This window comes from Rattus norvegicus, chromosome X (genome assembly GCF_021556685.1).
Source record: "Rattus norvegicus strain SHRSP/BbbUtx chromosome X, alternate assembly SHRSP_T2T, whole genome shotgun sequence".
Taxonomy (NCBI): domain Eukaryota; kingdom Metazoa; phylum Chordata; class Mammalia; order Rodentia; family Muridae; genus Rattus; species Rattus norvegicus.
In genome coordinates this window covers 94,699,085-94,726,050 of record NC_141554.1, presented here as the reverse complement: position 1 = coordinate 94,726,050, position 26,966 = coordinate 94,699,085, and the positions used below count along the sequence as shown (strand labels likewise).

Genomic DNA, 26,966 nt, shown 5'->3' with positions numbered 1-26,966 from the left:
CATTGTTGTTCATATAGGGTCTCAAGTCCCTTCAAGCTCTTTCAGTCCTTTCTAAAATTCCTTCAATGGGGGTCCTATTCTCATTACAGTGGTTTAATGATGGCATCCGCTTATGTATTTGCTGTATTCTGGCTGTGTCTCTCAGAAGAGATCTACGTCCGATTCCTGTCAGCCTGCAATTCTTTGCTTCATCCACCTTATCTAGTTTGATGTCTCTATATGTATGGGCCACATGTGGGGCAGACTCTGAATGGGTGTTCCTTCTGCCTCTGTTCTAAACTTTGCCTCCCTATTCCCTGCCAAGGATATTCTTGTTCCCCTATTAAAGAAGGAGTAAAGCATTCGCGTTTTGGTCATCCTTCTTGAGTTTCATGTGTTCTGTACATCTAGGGTAACTCGAGCATTTGGGCTAATATCCACTTATCAATGAGTGCATACCATGTGTGTTTTTCTGTGACAGAGTTACCTCATTCAGGATGATATTTTCCAGTTCCATCCATTTGCCTAGGAATTTCATAATGTCATTGTTTTTGATAGCTGAGTAATATTTCATTGTGTAGATGTACCACATTTTCTGTATCCATTCCTTTGTTGAAGGGCATCTGGGTTCTTTCCAGCTTCTGGCTATTATAAATAAGGCTGCTATGAACATAGTGGAGCATGGGTCTTTGTTATATATTGGGAAATATTTTGCGTATATGCCCAAGAGAGGTATAGCTGGGTCCTCATGTAGTTCAATGTCCAATTTTCTGAGGAACCTCCAGACTGATTTCCAGAATGGTTGTACCAGTCTGCAATCCCACTAACCATGGAGGATTGTTCCTCTTTCTCCACATCCTCACCAGCATTTGCTGTCACCTGAGTTTTTGATCTTAGCCATTCTCACTGGTGTGAGGCGAAATCTCAGGGTTGTTTTGATTTGCATTTCCTTTATGACTAAAGATGTTGATCATTTCTTTAGGTGTTTCTCAGCCATTCGGCATTCCTCAGCTGTGAATTCTTAAACAAATGTTTTTATTAAAAGAACACAAAACTATCAAATATTCATGTTCTGTCTCTTAATCATTTACTATTACTTCAGTTTTAGGAATGGTTTTTATATTACTTTCAATACAATAACATTTTCAGACTGCACCTCTTAAGAAACACACTTCTATCCCATTAGGATACAAGAATTGATAGATTCAAAGATAAAACGCCACCTTTCTTCTAAAGTAGTATGTGCAAGTTACTTTAAGTTTTTCTCTTTTAAAAAAAAGATTTTCTATTTTCTTCTGTTCTTACAATTTAAATACCTTTTTCAAAAATATTGTTTCCAAACTCTAGTTTCAGATGGTATAATCATGGTGTGTGGGTGGATTTCACACCAAACTATCTGTGTTTTTGGAAATGCAAATCAAAACAAACCTGAGATTTCACCTCACACCAGTGAGAATGGCTAAGATCAAAATATACATAACATTAAATTCATTGAATCAAAATTATGATTATTTGATGGTATGTATTTAGTTTAGTTCTATTAAAATTGCACGGATTTCATTTCATTTAATACTTTACTTGCTGTGCTTAGCATTCACAGCATACCAGCATACCATTCAAGAAATAGACTGCAAACAAATTTTTTTTTAGATGTTGAAGTCATCAAAACTCACTTTATATCTTTTCCTACAGTGCTGAATCATAATCGACATGTGGTTAATTTGATATCTTCTTGAAATGAAGCAAAATATTTCAAATTAATACTTTAGAAACTCGATACACTTCTAGTCATCAAATCAGTGCATCAAACAAAGCTCTTTATTTTCTCATAACTAAAACCTAGTTGAGTAAATGACCTTATTAATTACAAACTATATGTGGTAAACTACCTGTTCAAAAGGATGCTGCTTTATTATATGCCTCCTTACTTGTACTGCAAAAATGAGTTTGGTACTCAAGTAAAGTTGAATGAGAGTTAACAAACAGCAATATCAATTGCACTCACTATTGAAATATTTAGTTTTGTTACAATATTTGGTAACTCAAACAAAAATATGAAAATAATTGCTTCAAAATTATTAAATTGAATTTTTCAGAAAAAATTCCAAGGGGCAAAATCCAACAAAGACAAGCCACAGATTTATATCACAGCAAGTGAACTGAAATTTTTTATGAACCAAACATTCAAAGAAGCATTGCACTTTTAGAAGGTTGCAGAAACATTCAAATAAACATTTTATTTTATATGACGCTAAATGTAAGAGTTATTAATGCATAATGCATAATACAGATTTTTATGATATCAACTTTTATCAATAGATAAAATTCTTTCATTACTTGGAGAGATGTGTATACTTCTTCATATAAAGTATTTGCATATCTCTCACATTGCATTCATATATATATATGTATATATATATATATATATACACAATTTACTGCTTTTATTGACATTTAAAAAATCATTATACACTTCTGTTTGTAAGTTTGTTAAACAAACCCTTAGGATTTAAAGAGGGCCATCTACTTATAAATCAAATCCATATGTTCTGTGCCCTTTTAACTAAATATTCATTAGACTAATGAAATAAATATAGTGAAAAATTGTGATAACTACAAATATTATTTTTGGTTTCTTGTTGAATGTCTGTATTCCCTCATTTGACAACTTGGTTTTTAGATTTTAGTCCATTTTTTCCTTTTTATTCTCCTTAACTTTGGATTTTAGCTTAGTTCTTTGTATACTTTAAATACTCATCATCAGTCAATTGTAGATAGCTGGGGAGTATTTCATTCCTTTATGAAGAGATTTGCTATTATCCTTTATTTCAAGGAGATGCTAAAGAGTTTTTGTTCTATTGAATTATTAAGGTTATTTCCATAAAGAAGTGTTTCATACATGGGCAAGAAAACAATTAAGGTAACCAAAATATAATAACTTGAGAAAATTTAAATGAGTAAGGAGAATGAAAGGCCCATATACAATTTTAAAACTTTTCAGTATTAGAGATATTTAATAAACATAAATATTTGAAGATCAATATTTTTTATATTATGGAGGAGAGTATGTTAAAGCATGATTGAAGTTGATGCTAAGTGTAGAAAACAGAACTAGTACAATTGAAAATGGAAAATTTGCATGAGAAATAAAAAGTCATCTCTTTTGAAAATAATTAAGATTAAATTTGAACCACTGTCACACATGATTAATATTCAGTCTCACCTTGTGGAGAACAAATTATAATTATATTTTTATTCCCAACCTTTGACTCCAAGAAAATACTAAAATAGGAAAACCTGCTTCTGCTTCGTTGATATTCTGAATTTAACCACATATTAATATATTTTAATGGTGGAATTTACTTTATTAAAATCAAGTAAATTTTTAGTTCTTGTTACTTAATAGCACTTACATTTTTAATGTTTTATATTTTAAGTATATTTGTTTTAGAAAGACATCTTTCAAGACAACAAAAAATCAGAACTAATGAAAGAAGTCTAAGAAATAATTTTTTTCTCCTTATTGTTACACTGTGATTTTATTAAATTAATTATATACATTTAAGTTATTAATTGTCATGCTTGTATAAATGTGGATCAATGATTACAACATGTAAGAAAATTTAAAATAGCCTTCATTTCAAACTGTCATCATTTCTGTGATTAAAGTCTATAAAATCATTTATCTTAGGAAATTTCAAACATTAAATGACAATATTGTTATTTAACAAAAGCCATTCAAATGGATCTGGATAATTATGGTTTTGTTCTTACATAGTTTGCAAATACTAAGTTTCTTTTAATTTTAAAATATTGAAGCTGTTTTTCTGGTTCATATTTCTTTTGGGGGGGGTATTTCTTATTTACATTTCGATTGTTACTCCTTTTCCTGGTTTGGTTTCCAGGCCAACATTCCCCTAACCCCCCCCTTCTCTATGAGTGTTCCCCTCCTGATCCTATCCACATTACCGCCCTCCCCCCAACAATCACGTTCACTGGGGGTTCAGTCTTGGCAGGACCAAGGGCTTCCCCTTCCACTGATGCTCTTACTAGGCTATTCATTTCTACCTATGAGGTTGGAGCCCAGGGTCAGTCCATGTATAGTCTTTGGATAGTGGCTTAGTCCCTGGAAGCTCTGGTTGGTTTGCATTGTTGTTCATATGGGGTCTCAAGCCCCTTCAAGCTCTTTCAGTCCTTTCTAAAATTCCTTCAATGGGGTTCCCGTTCTCAGTTCAGTGTTTTAATGATGGCATTCGCCTATGTATTTGCTGTACTCTGACTGTGTCTCTCAGGAGAGATCTACATCCGGTTCCTGTCAGCCTGCACTTCTTTGCTTCATCCATCTTATCTAGTTTGGTGGCTCTATATGTATGGGCCACATGTGGGGCAGGCTCTGAATGGGTGTTCCTTCTGCCTCTGTTCTAAACTTTGCTTCCCTATTCCCTCCCAAGGGTATTCTTGTTCCCCTTTTAAAGAAGGAGTGAACTATTCGCATTTTGGTCATCCTTCTTGATCTAATTATAGCATTTGGATGACTAAGGAGGGATGAGGTTGAGCTCCAGTCAAGAGTAGAGTGGGCTACATTTCTAGGCTTTGTCTCAAAAGCAAGAAAACATAAAAATCGTAAACTAAAGCAAGAAAAAACTAAAACCACTTCAAGAGAAATACATACAATCTATAATATTATGCAGTATTTCTTATCATTAACAATGTATTCATTTATATTTTTTTCAAATTGTTACATACAGATTCCTGGAAGGAATCTGTATCTACAGATACTGATGGATTGATTGACATTTCAGTCCTGAGGCCAGACTGGCATTTTGTAGGTTTGTAGACTAATTACTTTAGTTTGGGCTAGTTTTGCCTGCCATTCCTTGCCCCATTTTGTATGTAAACTAGCACCTCATGTTAATAAATAAAAGTCTCTTAGAAGCTAATAACATACAACTAACATCTTGTGGTAATAAATAAAAAGATCTTAGAAGTTGTTAACTTCTAAGAGTATTAGCTTCAGCAAGCCAAGAGCTTGTATATTTTTATGATCAATGTGATTCATAGTGCAGTTTTAGATACCGAATGGATGTGAAAAAATGGTAATCAACGGAGGAAGCAAAGGGACATGTTATTCATATACAGGGAGGTAACCGTTATCTATATAGAGGAGGATTGTTTTCATTCTGTATTCAGAGTAGGCACCTATGTAATGATTATCTTAAGACCCAAAAGAAAGGAAGATCAAAAAATTCATCCTAGCTTTTATGCCCTGCTTCAAGAGAAAAATAGAAGGGAGGTGACAGTGACGTTTTACCCTCTTTCCTTTCTCAAAGAGCAATATTTTAAAATAAAATTTCCTAAAACACACAAATTACAATAAGTGTTTAAGGTAAAATTAGCTTTTGATATTAAATATGACACAATTAGCTTTTGAAATTAATTATGACACAATCATTAATTCATGAAAAATAACTTCATTTTTAAAAACTAGAGGACTAAGGTCACGTATCTTTTGTTGTAATATTGTGTCTCTAAAGTATTTAAATCATGGGTACTTTATGCCGGAAACAGACAGGTCAGACAGATGCATTTTGTCTTTACACAATTGAGAACATGTTATATAACAATAAATACACATGCTATGGGTCCTGGATAGTTTTTTTTTTTAACCTTGAGTGAAGCTAGAGTTTCCTGATAAAAAGGGAAACTCAATTGAGAAAATGCCCCCAACAGATTGGTCTGCAGGTATTTTCTTTATTGAAGATTGATGTGGAAGGACACAGCATACTGTGGGTTGTGCCATTCCTTGGCCAAGATATGCTAGAAAGCAGCCTAAGTGGAGTCATTTAAGGCAATTTATATTTATGCAGCATTGAGTAAGTTAGAGTAACATAAGCTTGGTCCCCACAATATATTTACACAATGTCACAATATATTTATACAATATATAAGCAATATTTCATGCAATTAACAGAATTTTTCAAATTGTATTTTACCTACTTTGTCACTAAATAAGGATTTGGAATGTAAAATATATCAACTAGGCTTCCTGATTGAGTATGAAAGTGATAAACCTATGATCTTTAAATGATATAACCATACCAGACATTGATAGAATTTAAAATACTCTCTTTTTGTTGGTTTTGTTGCACGTAAGATTAAGTATATATCATATTTTTGGCCATTAATGGCTGTGCCAGTGAACCCACAGTGATTTTCATTCAAGTTATTTTTCATTTATAGGAGTGTTTACTTTCTCTACTCATGTTTTCTGTAATTATAGTTTTTTTAATTGTTGATTCATATTGCATCAAAGTATCCACTCTTAAAGGCTTAGTTAACCTAATATCATTGCAATTCACCTACTAAAACACAATAAGTTATTGGGTTATAATTATGTTATCATGCCTGGTTACAGCATACCCTTTAAAAAAGGTCATTTATAATCCTCATGTTTTTTCAGATTAACTTGAATTTATAATTTCACCCTAATAAGAATATCATAAGAGATAAATATAGTGCACAGCATGTAAGTGAAAATTGAATGTTGCAGGGCTTGTGTCTTCATTTAAATCTATGAACCATTTCATGTGAGAAAGCTTCTTTTTTGGCTTCTTTAAATGCTTCACATGCAATAAAAGCATAGTTCCAGAAAATATGATACAATTACTGGAAGCTAGTGACATTAATTAATGAGCAGATGCTAAGTTTAAAGAGAGAAAGGAGGGAACACATGGGCCATTAACAAATTAATTATAGTCATATTTATACCTCCATTATTAAGGTCAACTGTGTATTTATTTTAAGGCAAATTATCCTTCATTATCATAATCTGACTTTCCCAACTCACATTTACCCTTCAAATTTGCTTCTTTCTTAATAGAAAACCACCAAAGCTCAGAATTCCCAAGAAATTACTAACACTGAGAATAAGTTGGGTATTTCACTGTGATCACTACACAATCATTCTTAATTAGAATTATGAGCAGAAAAATGACTATTGCTGATTTTCCAGCAATATATGGTGTAAAATATACACATGCTCTAGGGGTATCTCTTTGTATTTCTATCTATTCTTCTTTGTAAATATAGTCTAGCATATCATATTTTCAGTACATGTAGCATATTTATTGATAATGATAATAAAGTGATTATTTGTATGCATTAGTAATTTTAGTAGATCATTTTACATGCCATAAGCACATATCTATGAAGTCAAAATACAACTATAATTTTTACATAATGTAATAATGAGAAGAAATCGAAAAACCCCGTGGGAGAGAGACCTCACCGCCTGATCAAGTGGGCACTCCTGAGGCTGCAGAGCGGAGGAGACCACCAACACTGCCCACCCCTGCCCACATCCCTGGCCCAAGAGGCAACTGTATAAGGCCTCTGGGTTCCCGTAGGGGAGGGCCCGGGAGCGGCAGGACCCCTGCGCCTGAGACACTGCCGGAACCTGAAGGAAACAGACCGGATAAACAGTTCTCTGCACCCAAATCCCGTGGGAGGGAGAGCTGAACCTTCAGAGAGGCGGACACGCCTGGGAAACCAGAAGAGACTGCACTCTGTGCACATCCAGGCGCCAGAGGAAAACACCAAACGCCATCTGGAACCCTGGTGCACGGAGGCTCCTGGAAAGAGCGGCGCAGATCTTCCCGGTTGCTGCCACAGCGGAGAGGACTTAGGCAGTACCCCACGAGCAAACTTGAGCCTTGGAACTGCAGGTAGGACCAACTTTTCCCCTGCAAGAAACCTGCCTGGTGAACTCAGGACACACAGAGGCAAAATTCCTCTAAGGCCGGGCACTTCCTGTGTTTACCGGAAGTCCCACACCGGCGGATCCCGGACCGCAGCAGCTCTCTGCTCCCAAACCCCGTGGGAGAGAGACCTCACCGCCTGATCAGGTGGGCACTCCTGAGGCTGCAGAGCGGAGGAGACCACCAACACTGCCCACCCCTGCCCACATCCCTGGCCCAAGAGGCAACTGTATAAGGCCTCTGGGTTCCCATAGGGGAGGGCCCGGGAGCGGCAGGACCCCTGCGCCTGAGACACTGCCGGAACCTGAAGGAAACAGACCGGATAAACAGTTCTCTGCAACCAAATCCCGTGGGAGGGAGAGCTGAACCTTCAGAGAGGCGGACACGCCTGGGAAACCAGAAGAGACTGCACTCTGTGCACATCCAGGCGCCAGAGGAAAACACCAAACGCCATCTGAAACCCTGGTGCACAGAGGCTCCCGGAAGGAGCGGCACAGATTTTCCCGGTTGCTGCCACAGCAGAGAGGACTTAGGCAGTACCCCACGAGCAAACTTGAGCCTTGGAACCACAGGTAGGACCAACTTTTCCCCTGCAAGAAACCTGCCTGGTGAACTCAAGACACAGGCCCACAGGAACAGCTGAAGACCTGTAGAGAGGAAAAACTACACGCCCGAAAGCAGAACACTCTGTCCCCATAACTGGCTGAAAGAAAACAGGAAAACAGGTCTACAACACTCCTGACACACAGGTTATAGGACAGTCTAGCCACTGTCAGAAATAGCAGAACAAAGTAACACTAGAGATAATCTGATGGCGAGAGGCAAGCGCAGGAACCCAAGCAACAGAAACCAAGACTACATGGCATCATCGGAGCCCAATTCTCCCACCAAAGCAAACACGGAATATCCAAACACACCAGAAAAGCAAGACCTAGTTTCAAAATCATATTTGATCATGATGCTGGAGGACTTCAAGAAAGACATAAAGAACTCCCATAGAGAACAAGTAGAAGCCTACAGAGAGGAATCGCAAAAATCCCTGAAAGAATTCCAGGAAAACACAATCAAACAGTTGAAGGAATTAAAAATGGAAATAGAAGCAATCAAGAAAGAACACATGGAAACAACCCTGGACATAGAAAATCAAAAGAAAAGACAAGGAGCTGTAGATACAAGCTTCACCAACAGAATTCAAGAGATGGAAGAGAGAATCTCAGGAGCAGAAGATTCCATAGAAATCATTGACTCAACTGTCAAAGATAATGTAAAGCGGAAAAAGCTACTGGTCCAAAACATACAGGAAATCCAGGACTCAATGAGAAGATCAAACCTAAGGATAATAGGTATAGAAGAGAGTGAAGACTCCCAGCTCAAAGGACCAGTAAATATCTTCAACAAAATCATAGAAGAAAACTTCCCTAACCTAAAAAAAGAGATACCCATAGGCATACAAGAAGCCTACAGAACTCCAAATAGATTGGACCAGAAAAGAAACACCTCCCGTCACATAATTGTCAAAACACCAAACGCACAAAATAAAGAAAGAATATTAAAAGCAGTAAGGGAAAAAGGTCAAGTAACATATAAAGGCAGACCTATCAGAATCACACCAGACTTTTCGCCAGAAACTATGAAGGCCAGAAGATCCTGGACTGATGTCACACAGACCCTAAGAGAACACAAATGCCAGCCCAGGTTACTGTATCCTGCAAAACTCTCAATTAACATAGATGGAGAAACCAAGATATTCCATGACAAAACCAAATTTACACAATATCTTTCTACAAGTCCAGCACTACAAAGGATAATAAAGGGTAAAGCCCAACATAAGGAGGCAAGCTATACCCTAGAAGCAAGAAACTAATCATCTTGGCAACAAAACAAAGAGAATGAAAGCACACAAACATAACCTCACATCCAAATATGAATATAACGGGAAGCAATAATCACTATTCCTTAATATCTCTCAATATCAATGGCCTCAACTCCCCAATAAAAAGACATAGATTAACAAACTGGATACGCAACGAGGACCCTGCATTCTGCTGCCTACAGGAAACACACCTCAGAGACAAAGACAGACATTACCTCAGAGTGAAAGGCTGGAAAACAATTTTCCAAGCAAATGGTCAGAAGAAGCAAGCTGGAGTAGCCATTCTAATATCAAATAAAATCAATTTTCAACTAAAAGTCATCAAAAAAGATAAGGAAGGACACTTCATATTCATCAAAGGAAAAATCCACCAAGATGAACTCTCAATCCTAAATATCTATGCCCCAAATACAAGGGCACCTACATATGTAAAAGAAACCTTACTAAAGCTCAAAACACACATTGCACCTCACACAATAATAGTGGGAGATTTCAACACCCCACTCTCATCAATGGACAGATCATGGAAACAGAAATTAAACAGAGATGTAGACAGACTAAGAGAAGTCATGAGCCAAATGGACTTAACGGATATTTATAGAACATTCTATCCTAAAGCAAAAGGATATACCTTCTTCTCAGCTCCTCATGGTACTTTCTCCAAAATTGACCATATAATTGGTCAAAAAACGGGCCTCAACAGGTACAGAAAGATAGAAATAATCCCATGCGTGCTATCGGACCACCACGGCCTAAAACTGGTCTTCAATAACAATAAGGGAAGAATGCCCACATATACGTGGAAATTAAACAATGCTCTACTCAATGATAACCTGGTCAAGGAAGAAATAAAGAAAGAAATTAAAAACTTTTTAGAATTTAATGAAAATGAAGGTACAACATACCCAAACTTATGGGACACAATGAAAGCTGTGCTAAGAGGAAAACTCATAGCGCTGAGTGCCTGCAGAAAGAAACAGGAAAGAGCATATGTCAGCAGCTTGACAGCACACCTAAAAGCTCTAGAACAAAAAGAAGCAAATACACCCAGGAGGAGTAGAAGGCAGGAAATAATCAAACTCAGAGCTGAAATCAACCAAGTAGAAACAAAAAGGACCATAGAAAGAATCAACAGAACCAAAAGTTGGTTCTTTGAGAAAATCAACAAGATAGATAAACCCTTAGCCAGACTAACGAGAGGACACAGAGAGTGCGTCCAAATTAACAAAATCAGAAATGAAAAGGGAGACATAACTACAGATTCAGAGGAAATTCAAAAAATCATCAGATCTTACTATAAAAACCTATATTCAACAAAACTTGAAAATCTTCAGGAAATGGACAATTTCCTAGACAGATACCAGGTATCGAAGTTAAATCAGGAACAGATAAACCAGTTAAACAACCCCATAACTCCTAAGGAAATAGAAGCAGTCATTAAAGGTCTCCCAACCAAAAAGAGCCCAGGTCCAGACGGGTTTAGTGCAGAATTCTATCAAACCTTCATAGAAGACCTTATACCAATATTTTCCAAACTATTCCACAAAATTGAAACAGAAGGAGCCCTACCGAATTCCTTCTATGAAGCCACAATTACTCTTATACCTAAACTACACAAAGACCCAACAAAGAAAGAGAACTTCAGACCAATTTCCCTTATGAATATCGACGCAAAAATACTCAATAAAATTCTGGCAAACCGAATTCAAGAGCACATTAAAACAATCATCCACCATGATCAAGTAGGCTTCATCCCAGGCATGCAGGGATGGTTTAATATAAGGAAAACCATCAACGTGATCCATCATATAAACAAACTGAAAGAACAGAACCACATGATCATTTCATTAGATGCTGAGAAAGCATTTGACAAAATTCAACACCCCTTCATGATAAAAGTCCTGGAAAGAATAGGTATTCAAGGCCCATACCTAAACATAGTAAAAGCCATATACAACAAACCAGTTGCTAACATTAAACTAAATGGAGAGAAACTTGAAGCAATCCCACTAAAATCAGGGACTAGACAAGGCTGCCCACTCTCTCCCTACTTATTCAATATAGTTCTTGAAGTTCTAGCCAGAGCAATCAGACAACAAAAGGAGATCAAGGGGATACAGATTGGAAAAGAAGAGGTCAAAATATCACTATTTGCAGACGACATGATAGTATATTTAAGTGATCCCAAAAGTTCCACCAGAGAACTACTAAAGCTCATAAACAACTTCAGCAAAGTGGCTGGGTATAAAATTAACTCAAATAAATCAGTTGCCTTCCTCTATACAAAAGAGAAACAAGCCGAGAAAGAAATTAGGGAAACGACACCCTTCATAATAGACCCAAATAATATAAAGTACCTCGGTGTGACTTTAACCAAGCAAGTAAAAGATCTGTACAATAAGAACTTCAAGACACTGAGGAAAGAAATTGAAGAAGACCTCAGAAGATGGAAAGATCTCCCATGGTCATTGATTGGCAGGATTAATATAGTAAAAATGGCCATTTTACCAAAAGCAATCTACAGATTCAATGCAATCCCCATCAAAATACCAATCCAATTCTTCAAAGAGTTAGACAGAACAATTTGCAAATTCATCTGGAATAACAAAAAACCCAGGATAGCTAAAGCTATCCTCAACAATAAGAGGACTTCAGGGGGAATCACTATCCCTGAACTCAAGCAGTATTACAGAGCAATAGTGATAAAAACTGCATGGTATTGGTACAGAGACAGACAGATAGACCAATGGAATAGAATTGAAGACCCAGAAATGAACCCACACACCTATGGTCACTTGATTTTTGACAAAGGAGCCAAAACCATCCAATGGAAAAAAGATAGCATTTTCAGCAAATGGTGCTGGTTCAACTGGAGGGCAACATGTAGAAGAATGCAGATCGATCCATGCTTATCACCCTGTACAAAGCTTAAGTCCAAGTGGATCAAGGACCTCCACATCAAACCAGACACACTCAAACTAATAGAAGAAAAACTAGGGAAGCATCTGGAACACATGGGCACTGGAAAAAATTTCCTGAACAAAACACCAATGGCTTATGCTCTAAGATCAAAAATCGACAAATGGGATCTCATAAAACTGCAAAGCTTCTGTAAGGCAAAGGACACTGTGGTTAGGACAAAACGGCAACCAACAGATTGGGAAAAGATCTTTACCAATCCTACAACAGATAGAGGCCTTATATCCAAAATATACAAAGAACTCAAGAAGTTAGACCGCAGGGAAACAAATAACCCTATTAAAAAATGGGGTTCAGAGCTGAACAAAGAATTCACAGCTGAGGAATGCCGAATGGCTGAGAAACACCTAAAGAAATGTTCAACATCTTTAGTCATAAGGGAAATGCAAATCAAAACAACCCTGAGATTTCACCTCACACCAGTGAGAATGGCTACGATCAAAAACTCAGGTGACAGCAGATGCTGGCGAGGATGTGGAGAAAGAGGAACACTCCTCCATTGTTGGTGGGATTGCAGACTGGTACAACCATTCTGGAAATCAGTCTGGAGGTTCCTCAGAAAATTGGACATTGAACTGCCTGAGGGATCCAGCCATACCTCTCTTGGGCATATACCCAAAAGATGCCTCAACATATAAAAGAGACACGTGCTCCACTATGTTCATCGCAGCCTTATTTATAATAGCCAGAAACTGGAAAGAACCCAGATGCCCTTCAACAGAGGAATGGATACAGAAAATGTGGTACATCTACACAATGGAATATTACTCAGCTATCAAAAACAACGAGTTTATGAAATTCGTAGGCAAATGGTTGGAACTGGAAAATATCATCCTGAGTGAGCTAACCCACTCACAGAAAGACATACATGGTATGCACTCATTGATAAGTGGCTATTAGCCCAAATGCTTGAATTACCCTAGATCCCTAGAACAAACGAAACTCAAGACGGATGATCAAAATGTGAATGCTTCACTCCTTCTTTAAATGAGGAAAAAGAATACCCTTGGCAGGGAAGGGAGAGGCAAAGATTAAAACAGAGACTGAAGGAACACCCATTCAGAGCCTGCCCCACAGGTGGCCCATACATATACAGCCACCCAATTAGACAAGATGGATGAAGCAAAGAAGTGCAGACCGACAGGAGCCGGATGTAGATCGCTCCTGAGTGACACAGCCAGAATACAGCAAATACAGAGGCGAATGCCAGCAGCAAACCACTGAACTGAGAATAGGTCCCCCGTTGAAGGAATCAGAGAAAGAACTGGAAGAGCTTGAAGGTGCTCGAGACCCCAAAAGTACAACAATGTCAAGCAACCAGAGCTTCCAGGGACTAAGCCACTACCTAAAGACTATACATGGACTGACCCTGGACTCTGTCCCCATAGGTAGCAATGAAAATCCTAGTAAGAGCACCAGTGGAAGGGGAAGCCCTGGGTCCTGCTAAGACTGAACCCCCAGTGAACTAGACTATGCGGGGAGGGTGGCAATGGGGGGAGGTTTGGGAGGGGAACACCCACAAGGAAGGGGAGGGGGGAGGGTGATGTCTGTCCGGAAACCGGGAAAGGGAATAACACTTGAAATGTATATAAGAAATACTCAAGATAATAAAAAAATAAAAAATAAAAAAAATAATGAGAAGAAATCATATGCTACCACTTGACAATCATCCTCTATGAAAAAGATTTCAACACCCTATCCAAAAAAAATACTTTAAAATTCAAAACAAAAGGTAGGAAGCATCAAATCTCAGGTATTTTTAGTCACATTAAACTTGTACTTTTATTATATGTACTAAATATAGGGTTTATGCTTCTCTCAAAGGCTAAAATTTTCTGATATTCAGGGTTTATCTAAAATACCATCATATAGCAAGTTTAAATTTTTAAACCAGCAACAATATATACAATGATATGTGCTTTTGCTATGTATGGATGTACTCTAGGAAGTTCCAAATTGTAACCATAAATGGATCTATATTAATATTATTAATGCTGGTTTATAAATTAGTGAAGAGTGGTGTTCAATTTTTCAATTTCTTTCTGTTTATGTATGTGTCAATGTGCACCCCATGAATGCAATAGGATCCTATGAAAAGAAGAAAATTTTGGATCTCCTATAACAATTAGAAATGGGCATGCTATTAAGTAGGTGCCACATATACATGTCCCCTGCAAGACTAACAGTGTCTACTTCTGAGACCTCTCTTCATCCATGGTCCTTTTAATAATTGTAGAACAGAATGAATGATGAGAGTTCATGTTTTTGTTTTCCTAAGTATTATTATCATGAATCTAAGGGAAAGAATGTATCGATTAGAAAACTGAATAATAAAGGTATTGCTTTATATTTATTTAGAAATATTGATGATCCCAAGTATACTACAATTTTCTAAAATATGTATTTTTATAACTCCTTCTGAAAGTTGCACTCTATTACCATTTTGTAAGAATTGTATTTTTCACTATAATTCTAGTATATTTGCACGTATTTTTTTGTATTTTTAATTTTATTTTCCTCATATTTAGAGAATTTTTTCTTTATTCTGTCATTCATTCCTTATACATAGGATTTGTCTATATTAGAATACCAGTGACTTTGCTTCATTCTTTAAATTAATGAAAAATTGAGACATTTGTTTGTTAAAAAGTAGGCATTTTCTTTTAAAGATCCTTTAGCATTGGCTTCAAGTTATTAATAATAATTAATGGGATTGCATCATATGTATCTGATGATGACTTTTTCTCATTTGTTATTAAGCTGAAGTCAAAAAACATTGTATCAGATTGCACTTTACACCTACATATACTCATTTTTAATATGAATACATGTGTTGTTTAAAGTCAATCTTCTTTCATATTTCAATTCACTGAGTAAAGATGCTTATCACATTGTGCCAAGACTGATACTTATGTTTGTCATTTTATTTCACTAAAGCTATGCCAATGAGAAAAATAGTGTCATCTAATTAGGAAACTGTTGTGATTTAAAGAATGTTTTTGGCAGCTATGAAATATGATTCACTTGTGTGTTTTTTTTTCTTTTCAGCTTCTTTTTGTTAAACTAAATATTAAGCAACACATGAGTGAATGAAAAAAACACTATTTGTATAACATAGTATGAATATAAAATAGAAAATTCTAAAAAAATAGAAAAAAAATAGATAGAAAATTCTGTTAAAGGAAGGAAAATCCTTCTCAGTAGTCTGATATATATTCAGATACTTTTCTTAACATTTTGCTACTACTCACATCACTGTTATAATAATATCACAAAATATTTATATGTCATATATCACATTGTACTTGGATTTATAAATCTTTAATACATCAGTATAGTGAAGAAAACAAAATAGTTACCGTTACCATCCAGCTAGGTTTGCTTCAAATTCTATGCAAGGGGCTTTGCATATATTATGCCAATTAACCTGGATTAGTTTTCATTAAAATCAATATTCATTTCCATGAGAGGTAACAAAATGTATATTTTTTACTTACTGTAAACTGAAGATAAATTTTAAGCAATAAAAAATTTTTATATCATTGGCCAAATTGTAATTGATCATTAAGAGAAGTTCTCAGATCATATATATATATATATATATATACACATTGTTAGCCATCAGGAAAATACAAATGAAAGATCTTACACCTGTCAGAATGGCTAAAAACATGAACACAAGTGACAGCTCATGGTGGTGAAGATCTGGAGCAAGCCAAACACTCATCCATTGCTGGTAGGAATGCAAACTTGTATAGCCACTATGGAGCTCAATATGGCTGTTCTTCAGAAATTGGGAGTCAACATACCTCAGGACTTATTTATACCACTAAGAAATGTACCAAAATATACTCCGTTCTAAGAATAGGACACTGCTCAACTATGTTCAAATCAGATTTATTCATAATCTCCAGAATCTGGAAATAACCTAGATGCCCTTCACCAAAGAAGTTATAAGGAAACATGGTGCATTTATACAATAGAGTACTGTTAAACTGTTAAAAAACTGACATCATGAAATTTAAAGACAAAGTGTTAGGGTTAATCTTTTGTATACTGTGTGAAGTTGTCTCTGTTTGTCCTCACCTTCCCTAAGGCATTGTCTGCCTTTAATAAAGACCTGATGGCATATAGCTAGGTCAAAGAGGAATGACAAGACTTCAAGAAGAGATAGAAATACAAACATGATATATTCATACGTAGATTATACTCTTAAGTAAATGATATTCATGCTTTATTCCACAGACCCACTGAGTCCAAGTAACAAGATATCTATAGAATTCCCATGGATCTCCCTGGGAAGGGAAAGTAGATTAGCTTTTGTGTTTTGAATGGGATCAGATTAGGATGGGAGATAGGAGATAAAAGGAGGTATTTGTGGGAGTGAAGACAGAAATTGGAGGGCATTTGGTGGTGGGGGGAAGGGGCTATGTGAAAATTAATGCGATGGAAACTCCTTGGAATCTATGAGGATATCTTAGAGAGGACATGTAGTAATGGTAATGTGGAGCCTAAACTTACATCTTCTGTAACTAGGAAAGTCTCCCAGTGGTGGGACTGGAACATAAACAACAACACAAAAACTTTGACCTACGATGTGTCCTGCCTGCAAAATGTTCAATGACGGCAAAGAGTTTGTGGGATTAATCAGCCAATGACTATTCAAATGTGAGGCCAATCCAGGAGAGAAAACCCAGACCTAACACTGTCTGGAGGGCTGAAAACTGGAGGCTGAACAGCCCAGAGACCTAGGGTAGAAATAAATATGACTTGCCAAACCAAATACAAAATCAAAACCAGAATGAAAAATGTAAAACAACAACAACAGCAAAACAAAAACAAAAATCAAAAGCTAAAACAAAAACAAATTAAATAATTTTTATGATATTCTACCCAACTCATAGATCAGTAGTCATATCAGTAGTCATAATGCAGAGGGGATGTGAGAAGATGCAGAGACTCACAGCCAGGTTGGAGGTCTCCATGGGGTTCGTCCCCTTGGAGCTTCAGGAACACTGAGGAAGAGGGACAAGGAACTGTGGAAGTCAGAGGGGTTTGCAACAAGGGGAGAGCACATTACTGGGTCTCACAGAAAGTAAAATGGAATTCTCAGAGCATGCATGGGTTTGTGGTATGTTCTCTCTATATATGTTACGGTTGTTGGCTTGGTGTTTTAGGGGAACTTATGGCAGTGGGAGTGAGGTTGCCTCTGACAGTATTGCCTACCTTTGGGAACCTCTTCCTCCTATTTTGTTGCCTTGCCTAGTCATGGTGTGAGGATTCATGCCAGATGTTATAATTTCTTGTGCTGTTTCCATTTATATCCCTGGTGGGGGGTGTACTCTTTTCTGAGACAAGATGAGAAGAATATATATGGGACAGAGGAGAGGTAGGAGGGAACTGGGTGAAGTGGAGGTAGAATGTGCTGTGTTGGGATATACTGCATGAAAGAAGAATAAATAAAATAATAAAAATAATAGGGATTATATTTTAACCTATGTAATAAAATATGTATTATCATAGAGGTCATTGAAGCCCACATTATGAAGAATATACTATCATAGTTGGCAGATCAATACAATGTTGCAAACCTGACTTAGTTATATTTAGTACAGTATATGTTACAATCTCTATGGTCAATTTACTGCCTAATGACAATGTACTACCTTTGATAAAGCACAATATGATCTTCTTTTTGAGAAATTTTCTAAGACATGTTTGAAACATGCTTCTACAACAGGACAGTTAACATCCTTCAATTGTGTTTTAGCCATATTTTTCTAATCAGCATTAGTAGGTGGGGGTTGTACAACTAAGTTCAATGGAAGTGGCAAATTATTTTCATGGAAGCGGTCAGAGTTCAGTCACATAATTGAGATATTTATACCATAAAAGACAGCAGCCAAACTACTTTAAATCAAGCTGTTTTGTCAGCACAGCATTTATCCTTGAACACAATTGTGAAGAAACACTAACATTGTCATAGAAAATGAAGATTCTCAGAGAAAATGAAGAAACTGTTCAGCTGACATTCTAAATGAAACTTTTAGTCAAATAACTCTCCCAAACTACTGAACAAACAAGTAATCAATTGCTTTGGGAGATTGTGTCATATTAATTCATAGCTGTTATTTTTCATTTTTGATGCTTTTCTGCTGAATCCTATTTAGCATTGTCTTCATCATATGGATAAAAATAGACTATAAAATTTCTAAATTGGAAACAGGATAGAAATATTATACATAATGAATTGAACTCTTACAGAATTCCAGAGGAGAGATTAACATTTGGAAAGCTGCCACAAAGAGAATACTTTTACAATGCACAGAAACTTAAAGGTGAATTCCGCACAATATACTGAAATCTACTAATTTTGAAACTGGAAAACAGTCACTGAAAACTGTTTTTCAAAGGTAGCAGATAATATGTCTCATATTGTCATATGAAGCAAACTTGATTCTTCTATAAAGACTAGAACTCCCAATTTGGGCTGCAAAGTGTTATCTGTTTTTCCACAAATATCCCAGAAGTTTTAAGAAAAGTTGTTTTGTTTGAATAAATTCATTTTTTTATCCACATCAGGAAAATTTAGCACGTCAAATCTGTTTATAGAGCTCATTAGCTAATGATTCTCAATGAGGCTATGCACTACAACATGGCAACTGGAGAGCATAGGTGTGAGAAAATGTGTAATTTGAAAAAAGCCAATCCTTTACCTGGATATATAACCTTCCATAGGAAAGAGCCTTCTGTTGACTCACTCTTGTTGAAATTCACAGCACTCCCTCTGATAGGATAGAAAACTATGCACCAAGACTTGGTATAAAAGCATTTGAGACACTACCTATAATACCTTTTCCAGTACAGACTATTTCAAGACACCGATTCATGAAAATTAAATGCAATTAGATATGTATCTATAAATGCTAATATTAATTGAAAGAAACTACAAAAGGGAAAGTCATATTTTAGTACATATATATTAAACTGAAACCCTTTTTTGGTTTGTTTGTTATGCTGTGCTTTTAGGAACTTTGCTATTAGACAAGTGGGTACATAATAAGTTTTATTGACTCCTTTTTGCTCCAAGAAAATGACCTTGAATTATAACTTTCAGTATGAGAATTTCAGCGCTTTTGCTTTTTGTTTTGCTGCCTGGGTTTTTAGGAGGCATCGTCAATATAGCCATGTAGTTTGCCATCCAGACAAGGATAGTACTGGAAGTAAATGGGTATGCATATTCTTAACTGTATTCAGATAGTCTGCAAAAACAAAATTATCTCAGGCATACTGGGAATGGTGTCGTACTAAGATCCACAGCTTGGAAGATAGAATTGTTTCACACTTTGTGACCAGGACTAGAATTCAGTCATAGATTTTTCAATTCTTTTCAACCTTAAGATACCACTGAGTATTTCATTTCTGCTTCCTATACAGATACATAAAATCATGGATATATATATATATATATATATATATATATATATATATATATATATATATATATGACAAGAAAGCAGAAGAGAAACTGTGGAAGGGAAGGAAAGTTCGGGATTGGGAAGTGTGGTGGTTTATATATGCTTGGCACAGTGAGTAGCACTATTAGGAGGAGGTGTGGCCTTACTGGAGTGGGAGTGGCCTTATTGGAGGAAGTGTATCATTATTGGGGTGGGCTTTGAAACCTTCCTCTTAGCCAATGGTAGTCTTCTGTCTACCTTTGGATCAGGATGTAGAACTTTCAGCTCCTCCTCTGACTCCATGTCTGTCTTGATATTGCCATGCTTCCACCTTAATAATGGGCAGAATCTCTGAACCTGTAAGCCAGCCCCAGTTAAGAGTTTTCTTGGTCATGGTGTCTCTTTATACCACTGAAACACTAAGAGATGGAGAGGTAGGATAAAATTCATTATATACTTCTACAAAATGTTATTGTGGAAAATAGTATCATGAACAATGGCTAAAAAATGATAAAATTGCCTTTAAAATATTTAAAAAAATTTACTAGCTTTCTGAACTTGACTTTCAATAATAACATTTTTAATGACTAAGGAAAGTACATGGCAGATAAGACATCATACATATAACATACTACTTACCTAAAGGATTTAGGAAGAGTGATTCTGTTAAGAAAGTATCTATTCTGTATTGACAAATATTTTAGTAATTTATATTCCTGGATGCTTATAAATAGTAGAAAAAATCCAATTTCAGGTTTTATTTTCTGTTTTAAAGAATTTTTTAAATATTTCTAATTTGTCAAATAAAAGTTTGCCACACAGGTGAAAGAAGAAAATCTAGTTATGCTCTCTTAAATATATATGAAAATTTAACTATGCCTGTTCATGCCATTGTCTCCTGCCAAGAAATTTATTTTTTGCAGGTAAGTTATCATTTCTATTTTTAAAAGCAGTTCTCAAACCACATGAATTTGATGTACCTATGATATCATTTAGCTTTAACTAGCATCATGTATTATAAAGCATATTCCATTCAACACCCTTGATAGAGAGATAGCTAGTCTCCATGCAATGGTATCTACTCATGCTTCACATAAAACCATGAGTACATGAGTCCATCGGTGGCAGATTCACCCAGCCATATGTGTTATAAAAACTCTTCTGTTCAAAAGTGGAGGTGGGGGAAATTATAAATACCCCAGGTACCTTAATAGCTGTGGTTCAAGCTGGATTTATTTAGTGTATGTTAATTATACCATCAAAGAAGCTTAAAAGTTAATTTTTTCAAATGACACACCATGATCACTGAAAGTAAATGTAAAAAGAGTTCATGGCATGAAAGGAGAACTATGATGTTTTTATAAAATATGCAGGAAGAAAGACCACAGTGTCTTAGGCACTCAATCAACTATTTCATCCATAAACTGGAAGACATATTCAAGGAGATTTCATAGAAGAGTTTCAAATGTACAGAAGCAAGTAAAGAGCTATCAGAGAATAATACCTATGATGATTTTACTGTGTACATACTTCTTTATATATTTCTATTTGCAACAAATATCTCCAATTTGTAATATAAGGGAAACAACTTTCCTCTCACCTTGACATGCTAGAGGACAAAATAAGTCACAGCAGGTGAAATGGAATGAAAACCACAGGAACATTTATAAAGGATTGCATTGCCACATTACTAAGACAGTAATTGTCACAGATTCAAAATTCAACTTACACTATTAAGCACTATCAAATTCAGAGGGGCAGGGGATCACTGCTGCTTTCTTTATGATACACATACATGTTCTGTAGGGGTTTTATTATGGCTCCAATTACAATGCCTTCAAAAGACATGGCTGAATTAGTTATACTCATATAAAAATTACAGCAATATTAATAAATTTTATATCAAGGTTCATACTTTTATCAATATCAATTTTAGTTTGAAAATCCAAAGTTAAATATGCTTATGGCATTTTCTACTTGATTACGCCTATAAGAATGGAATTTTTGGTCATGAATATGGGTATTTGTCTGAAATATTAAAGCAAAAATAAAATGACTTCCGATCATGTATCATGTCTTCCTTTAATAAGGATATCACCAACTCAATTTAAATATGGTCAGAACCACAATGTTTCAGTTTTATCTGGGGTTGATTTCTGAATAAATAAATATTTATATAACTGTGAATATTCAAGTGCAGGGAGCCTGTTTGAGCATCAGTTCTTTCTGAATAACAGCAATGGGAAAGCATCTACAGGGGTTTGGGGAAGGGGGGACAAATCTTGGTTTGGAGAAAGTAAAAGTTGTTTACTTTTAAATGACTGGTACCTTTCTTGACTCTAATTTTCTCTGAGGCCAGAAGCCTCAGGCCAATGGAGATTAGCATTCAGTTTATTAACTGCTAGGGATTAAGTAAGGGAGATATTAGTTCCCCATCCCTACCAGGTCCTTTGCAGTCTGGGACCTTTCAGAGAAAGAAAACAGCTCCTTTACCAAGGGACTCTAGTCTTTTTTTATAAGAGAAAAGGGAAGAAAACCCCTCTCAAGTCCTTAAGAAAAAACTATCCCTTGGTAAGAAGTAGCCTGCCTGCTCTCTCTGGTATGCCTCCTCTGCTCTGCTTTGCTATGCTAAGTTTCTATTCTTTTTCTATTTTGTTTCTCTTCTGCTTCTCTTGTTGTGTTTTGTTCTCCTATTTCATCCTTCCTTTTTCTTGGACTTTCTCAGGATACATGATCACATGGTCTTCCAAGAATCTTTTCTTCAAAAGTTCACAAGAAGTTCAAACATAAATTTAAATAATAAATTGAATAAGGAGTTACAACAGATATTTATGTATGTTACCATTAAGACTAGTTATCCAGCTAAACATTCATTATCTGTCACTAGCTTCACAGGTTCATTAAGAATTTGAAACAATAATTCTGTCTTAGTACAGACTTGTCAAGAGGCAAATCATCTGCCTAGTATCTCATTAGAAGTTTTGTCTAGATGTACCAGACAAGATTATTTTTACCCTTGCAACTACCAAAAATTTGTCCAGACCAAGTTTTATGACCTTTAGTTATCAGATAATGGTTTTACAGCCACCACAAAAGGAATGTTTTCCCTGATCGCAAATTTGTTTTATGCATGCTTTCTAGCCTATTGCAATTAGATCTTGACACATGAAGTTTTACAGAGCCCTACTTACAGCATCCATTACTTAAAGAGCTCAACATTACTTCTATAAAGAATTTAATAGAATCATAATTAGGGATTAAGAAATCATCTATTCACTTACAAAGCACTACTACAAAAGAGATCTTCTTTGATCGGCAGAAAATCTACCAAATAGTATAGGATAATGCCAGGAAACATTATATTATTTCAGTAATAATAGGAAACGTATATCAGCCACTAGAAGCAATCAGGAGATGAAGTGACTTATGGCCTTGCCTCTTAGAGCTCACCTATCTGAGAACATGCAAAAATCATAGGCTACCTGCAGGAAGCCACCTACTAGCTTTTAGCCTAGTTTAGATGGCTTCTGCCAATTTTTTTTTAATTGGATATTTGCTTTACTTACATTTCAAATGTTATCCCATTTCCTGATTTCCCCACTGGAATTCCCCTATCCCTTTCCTCCTCCCCCTACCTCTATGAGAGCATTCCTTACATACCCATCCACTTCCTCCCATCTTCCTACACTAGCATTCCCCTACATGGAGGCATTGAGCCTTCTCAAGGCCAAGAGCCTCTCCTCTCACTGATGCCTGATAAGGCCATTCTCTGCTACATATGTGGCTGAAGCCATGAATCCCTCCACATGTGCTCTTTTGTTGGTGGTTTAGTCTCTAGGAGCTCTAGAAGTGTCTGGTTGGTTTATATTGTTCTTCCTATAGGATTGAAAACCCCTTCAGCTCTTTCAATCCTTTTTCTAACTCCTCCATTGGGGGACTCATTTTCAGTACAATGGTTGATTGAGAGCATTTGACTCTGCATTTCTCAGGCTCTGGTAGAGCCTCTCATGAGACTATATCAGGCTTCTGTCAGCATGTACTTCTTGGCATCCACAATATCGTCTGGCTTTGGTGACAGTATATGAGATGGATTCCTGGGGTGGAACCATCTCTGAATGACATTTCCACCACCAGTCTCTGCTCCAAAGGTTGACTCTGTATTTCCTCCTGTGAATATTTTGTACTCTCCTCTAAGAAGAACTGATCCATCCAATTTTTGGTATTCCAACTTCTTAAGCTTTATGTGGTCTGTGGGTTATATCTTAGGTATTTGTAGTTTTGTGCTAATATCCTCTTATCAGTGAGTGCATACCACTTGTATTCTTTTGTATTTTGGTTACCTCACTCAGGAAAATTTCAAGTTCCATCAATTTGTCTAAGAATTCCACAAAGTCATTGTTCTTAATAGCTAAATAGTATTCCATTGTTTAAATATACCACATTTTCTGTATCCATTCTTCTCTTGAGGAACTTCTGGGTTCTTTCCAGCTTCTGGGTATTATAAATAAGGCTGCTATGGAAATAGTAGAGCATGTGTCCTTTTATATTTTGGAGCATCTTTTGGGTATATGCCCAGAAGTAATATAGCTGGTTCCTCAGGTAGTGGAATGTCCAATTTTCTGAGGAAATTCCAGACTGATGTCCAGTGTGGTTGTACCAGCTTGCAACCCCACCAACGATGGAGGAGTGTTCCTCCTTCTACCTGCCTGTCTCTGTACCAATACCATACAGTTTTTTTTTTAATCACAGTTGCTCTGAAATACAGGATGAGGATTGTGTAATGAGGTTGAAGCTTGTGATTCCCCCAGCAGTTCTTTTATTGTTGAGAATAGTTTTAGATATCCTGGGTGTTTTGTTATTCCAAATGAATTTGCAAATTGCTCTTTTCAACTCTATGAATAATTGAGTTGGAATTTTGATGGGCATTGAATTGAATCTGTAGGTTGCTTTTGGACAAAATTATCATTTTTACTATATTAATCCTGTCAATCTATGACCATAGGAGGTCTTTCCATCTTCTGAAATCTTCTTTGATTTCTTTCTTCAGAGACCTGAAATACTTGTCATACTTGCTTGGTTGGTGTCATAGCAAGATACTTTATATTGTTTGTGATATTGTGAAGGGTATCATTCCCCTAATTTCCTTTTCAGCCTTTTATCCTTTGAGTAGAGGAAGGCTACTGATTTGTTTGAGGTAATTTTATGTCCAGCTTTTTTGCTGTAGGTTTTTCAGCTGTGGGTGTTCTCTGGTGGAATTTTGGGCATCACTTAAGTATACTATCATAGCATCTGCAAATAGTGATATCAAAATATCATCCTTTCCAATTTGTTTCCCTTTGACCTCTTTTTGTTGTCTAATTCCTCTGGCTAGGACTTCAAGTACTATATTGAATAGGTAGGGAGAGAGTGGACAGCCTTGCCTATTTCCTGATTTTATTGGGATTGTAGAGCCATTTGAAATTAACATGCCCTGTGCTTTGACAGTGTGCATAGCCACTTGCTGACAGAAAGAGTAAATTCCAATTTGAGGTGAAATTTCAACTCCAGTTTTACCTTTACAAATCCCTCTCTAATTTTCCACTCCCATTTTAATCAGAGTAGGAGGAGTCACCCTAGGGTACGTACCTACTCTGGCATATACAACCCCAAAGGCCTAGGTACATCCTCTCCTATTGAAGCTCAACCAGGCTGTCAAGGTAGGGAGACACAGATCCAATGGCAGGCAACAGAGTCAGAGACAGTCCATGCCCCATTTTTTTTTTTAGGTGTCCCACATGAAGACAAAGCTGTAAATCTGCTAAAAATGTGCAGGGTGCCTAGGTTAAGCCTCTGTATGTTCCTTGGTTGGTTGCTCCATCTCTGTGAGGCCCCATGGGCACAGGTTAAGTTGACTCTGTAGGTCTTCTTGTGGTGATCCTGAACCCTCTGCCTTGCTCATTTTTTTCTCCCATCTGTTAAATACCTGCCTTTCTGTTTTTCTTTGTCTTTCCTTTCTAGTCATTATAGTATTTTTTGTTCTTCTACAATAAGAATGCAAAATATATGAGAGTAAAGAAAACATATATTCCAAAATACAAAACGGATTGGCAATAAGATCTACAAATTTCATTCATGAACTCTGATCAACCATACTTTGTTTTTGTTTTCTCTGGGTTATGGACCACTATGTCCAATTATTATTAGTTTATTAGTATAGACATGTAGATTAGTCTTGTTTTAAATGTTACTTCATGTAGCTATTAGTGTTTAATCAATTTGTAAAGTATTTAATACATATCTTCCTCAGATTATTAACACAAAACACAGGAATAATTATAGGTACCTATTTTTAAAGCTCTAAGTAATTTGAAATGACATACCGGATTGGTATAAGTTTTTAAGTGTCTAAACTTTATTATAATTATTGATAATATTTGCATAAGCAACACTTTTCTAATGAAAAGTATATGCTTAGATTGGCAGAATCCATGCACGCTTCAGCAGCACACATACTAAAAGTAGAACAATACAGAGAAGATTCCTGTGGCCCCTACATGGGGAAGACATACAAATTCCTGAAGTGTTATATATTTTTATGCTGAGAAAGTATTTGACAAAATTCAATACCCCTTCATGTTAAGTTGACGGGGGCCAGCCCCAACATTGGTCTTCTTTCTCCTGTTGGTTCTTCTTGAGGCAGCGGCGGGGGAAGAACGTCAGCGGACGGTAAGACGTTGTCTTACAAGATATTTAGGGTTGCTGTATAATAAGTTTACTTATCCAAGTCTAAGTTACTATGTTGCTGTAGCTGATTTACTTATCTATGTCTAAGTCACTATGCTCTGCTACTGTAACTGACCAGCCTTCTGTATTCCTCTGAGGCCAGAAACTGCAGTCTCTGGCATTTAGCACAATTACATTCTTAGACACATGCATACATTC

General features: G+C 36.3%; 1 protein-coding gene and 1 non-coding gene across 2 annotated transcripts in view; one reads left to right on the top strand and one right to left on the bottom strand.

The window, feature by feature from the left end:
* Pcdh11x (protocadherin 11 X-linked) overlaps positions 1-26,966 on the bottom strand; it is a 684,984-nt gene that overhangs the window by 120,175 nt on the left and 537,843 nt on the right.
* LOC120099419 (U6 spliceosomal RNA) lies at positions 26,513-26,619 on the top strand. Its single transcript, XR_015647273.1, has one exon. It is a non-coding gene; the product is annotated as a U6 spliceosomal RNA (small nuclear RNA).